Source organism: Brassica napus, chromosome A4 (genome assembly GCF_020379485.1).
Source record: "Brassica napus cultivar Da-Ae chromosome A4, Da-Ae, whole genome shotgun sequence".
In the NCBI taxonomy this organism is placed as follows: domain Eukaryota; kingdom Viridiplantae; phylum Streptophyta; class Magnoliopsida; order Brassicales; family Brassicaceae; genus Brassica; species Brassica napus.
Window position 1 is genome coordinate 3,688,781 of NC_063437.1, and position 3,929 is coordinate 3,692,709.

The 3,929-nt window shown below is 30.6% G+C and overlaps 1 long non-coding RNA gene across 2 annotated transcripts; it reads right to left on the reverse strand.

Moving 5' to 3' along the window:
• Window positions 1-1,300: 1,300 nt before the first annotated feature.
• LOC106449315 lies at window positions 1,301-3,277 on the reverse strand. 2 transcript variants are annotated; one of them, XR_001289121.3, is made up of 4 exons: window positions 2,896-3,277; window positions 2,678-2,786; window positions 2,000-2,475; window positions 1,301-1,924 (listed from the first exon to the last, which is right to left on the reverse strand). It is a non-coding gene; the product is annotated as an uncharacterized LOC106449315 (long non-coding RNA). The 2 variants fall into 2 exon arrangements; XR_001289120.3 differs by having other exon boundaries at window positions 2,678-2,781; window positions 2,896-3,270.
• Between the last annotated feature and the right edge of the window lie 652 nt (window positions 3,278-3,929).

Sequence of the window (3,929 nt, forward strand, 5' to 3'; positions counted from 1 at the left end):
AGAGTGAAATGGTTAATTGGTGAAATATAGTTTTTTCTGGTTATAGGTTAAAATTTCCCCCTTTTTTTCGAACACTTAAAAAAACAACATTATCCTACGTCTTTAGTGTCTTCTCTTACAAAGCATTCTCTCCTTAGTTTCTTCTACCTTTCATTCATAAGTTTGTTTGCATACTTTTAAGTGTAACTCATTTCTTAAATTCTAATCTTCTGTTCTTTCTCACATCATATATTTCTCTTCAAAATTGAAAATGTTATGAAAATAACCAGAGAAACAAAATTTATGAAAGATAACAAAAAATTCTCACAAAATTTGGATTTAAAGCTTATTTGATAGAAAATGATTTGCAGAAGAATGTACATATATGTAAGAAATGAGATGATTACTTTTGTATGGGGTATTAGGGTTGTTGTGCAATTTCTTTTATACAATTTAAGCAAAAAAAAACTTTTGTTTAAGCAAAAAAAACTTAATAAAGGTACAACAGACATCATATTTTTTTCCTTTCATAATATAATTGTTGCTTTTCAAACCAGTTATAAGAAGAAGAAAAAATCTTGTTATTTTAAAATTTTAATAGTAAAATAACACATTCATCTCAAACATAGATTAATCTTAAATACAAATAATTATATTAGTATTGTTATTTTCGAATTTAGTTTTATTTATTAAAATTTTAAGTGGATAAAGATGTGTTTTCACATCTGATAAGATGTAGTTTTCAAAAAATAAAATGAAAGATGTAATTTTTAAATTGTAAACTGTAAATATAATATTGTCAAATTATCCTATAAAATTATAGTTAACTTTATCTTTTATTTACTTTATTAATATTAAATATTATATTAATAAAAAAATGAATAATTTCTTTTCTAAGATATTTTTTTAGGACAATCAAAATCACTCATTGTGATAATTTCTGAAAATATTTCAGCAAAGAATTTAAAGATATTTATATTATTATTTGTGAAGTAATTTTTTCGTTTCCCTGTTAAAAGTTAAAACGTTTAAAGTTGTTATTATCTTTATAAATAATTAGATTATATTCCTAATATATAACTACCCATAAATTCAAAACAAATTTCTTTAATTTGAAAATCACCATTATCTAAAACGATTTTATATCATGTTATCCAAAAATATTTTTCATCATAATATTTTTAAAATAAATATAAATCTATGTATATATTAATGTTTTCAAGTTAATTTATGTAATTAAATATATTTTTTTTATCATGCACAAAAATTTAATACTTAATTAATTATCAAATATTTCAAAAAACATGAAAATAATTTATTCTTATGGTTAATGAATTGATAATATATTTATTTAAAATTTTTTGTAAAATTATTAAAATATGAAAACACCTAATTGATCGTATTTTGACCTGAACAACAAACACTCACGACAATAGACATTGTGTTTTGACCTTTATCCGCTCTCGCGTAAAGAGAGTCGCAAAGAAACCCTTAATCCAATCATTGTTTGGGTCATCACTCTGGATCTAACCAACCATTCTTGAAGAAGATGATAGGATTGATTCTGGATTTCTCAAAATGGCTTCCCACTCTCCTGAGGCTAGAGCTAGAGGCAACCACTATTCAGATGTTTGTTTTTGAGGAGACAGAGCATGTCACCTTCTGAATCTCAAAACATAGACAGTAAGGAGGATATTTTATGGTTGTCCATATCTCTGTTTTGTAGGATGCTTTTGAATTGTTGAGCCTTCAGGTGTCTTGATTGAATTGCATACATCAATCTCGCCAGTAAGATCAATCCACTTTTATTTTTCTCTTCGCTCCCCATTGCAAGCCAAAATCTAAGCAAAGACATGTATCATTTGCAAGTCCATGAAGTAAGTGCCACAACGACAGAAGAGTAGCTTTTCTCATCAGCCTTTTTTTGCTATTTTCCCCGCCATCTCTGGTTAATTTAGTATGTTAGCCACAAAAATGAATTAAGTAGACAAAGGTAAAGTGGATGGTTTAAGAAACGTACATTAAAAGCAGCAGTTTGAAGAGTATCATTTTCTACATGTGTTTCAGAAGAAGAGCTTGTATTATCCCCCTTATGTGAATCACCATAAACTAAAGAACTACGGTCTACGGATGAGAACAGATATCAAGTTTTCCATGAACGTAAATGGAAGCTCTGTATGTCCATACCGACAATAAAAAGGCATGTACCACGGCGGCGATGTCAGTCCCAAAGAGATGAATATGAAGTGAGTCGGTGTTTCCATTGAACCTCACGCCGCAGGTGAGTAAACCAAACACCACGAAAGCTCTCCCCACAGGTTTACCGGCGCTAATGGAGTAGTTGTCTTGAACCGTCGATCAATCTCTTCAAAGAGAAGTAAGAACTCTCATCCTCATCTCCTCACAAAGAGTCTTTCGCCATAGCCTCTCGACGAAGCCCACTTCACAATGAACGGCGGCAGCAAAGATTTTCCACCACCATGTGGTTTGTGCCAACTGTAGATAAGACAAAAACGATCGAAAGCGGTCCGAATTGTTTATCAAACGATCTTGTGGAGAGAAAAGAGAAAAACAGAAAGAGATATAAAATCTACCATCTGATAAACACCAATAAAAAGCTACTAAAAAAAATAAGTTTCAAAGTTTTAATAGAAATAATTTGAAGTCACTGTTATGAGGAGCATAAGAACATGCTTACCTTTGAATCCAGTAACGGCATATCAACTTCCCATGAGTTCCCACCGCGCCTGACATTCGTCGCCTCCCAGCATCAATCTAACCTCAACAGTTGAAGAACATAAACTGGACTTCAAATTAGAGAGGAAAACTTTGGAGTTAGCCAACTTGCTTGAAGAATAAGCTTACTTTGCTACTTACAAAGACTGAAAAGATGGTTCTGAGAGGAAAGAAGCTAACCTATTAATACTCGCAGATACACAGCCTCCTACAAAAGAAACTCGTATTGAAGGTTTAGATCGTGGTTGGTGAATTTAATAAGAGGCTAAACGGAATGAATCTGTAATGGGAACGTTTCAATTGATGAATACAAAGATCAAACGTCAAGACCAAAACCCAAAGAAGAGTATTCACGCTTTCTCCACCATCAAAATCTCTCTAATGGCAGAGAAGAGGCGGATGAACCCAAAACGTCGTGAAGCCGAGGAAGACACGATAGTCGCTTTGGGGCTTGAACTGCTGAGTAAACAGAAGGCCCAACCATGAAGCCCACAAATATTAAGCACGACTTTAAATGAAACGAACCGTATTGTAAAAAGGGACATGTGTCACTCTCTCCTCCCTCTATTTGATGACATGGCAAGAGGAGAAGAGAGTGAATCTCTTCTTTATAGTATAAGATTAGCAATACGATAACTCTTATTACACCTCATTTACGTATAGATGATATTTGGCTCTAAGTTGATTGATTCTTTGTTAGACTTAGAGATACCTGCCATTATGAACACAATATTGTCATTGTATAAACTTCAGTTATATCATGTTCACTATTTTACGGTACAAAAATGTTTTTTTGAATAAGATTATAAGTTAGATATTACATGTATTTTGTAATTTAAATAATATTTGTATCTATTTTTAAATACAATCCTTATCTACAAGAATAATTAGATAGATATTATTTAGAAAAGATTTGATAAAATATATACTAACTTGGCTTGCACACTAAATAACCAATAACAACTTAATATAATTTTTTTAATACGATATTCTGTTATAATTGAAAGTTGATATCTAATTTTCAATAAGATTTTCCTCCTTAGTTTACTTATAAATTTTTAACTAATGCCCAAATCGGTAACAACAATTATAATTATTTTAAACTTAATGGGTCATAACGTCTAACAATTGGACCATGTTTAAATTTTGGCATTTAACAAATACTTGTCTAATTATACGATATATATATGTCAAAAATATAAAACAATTGTATA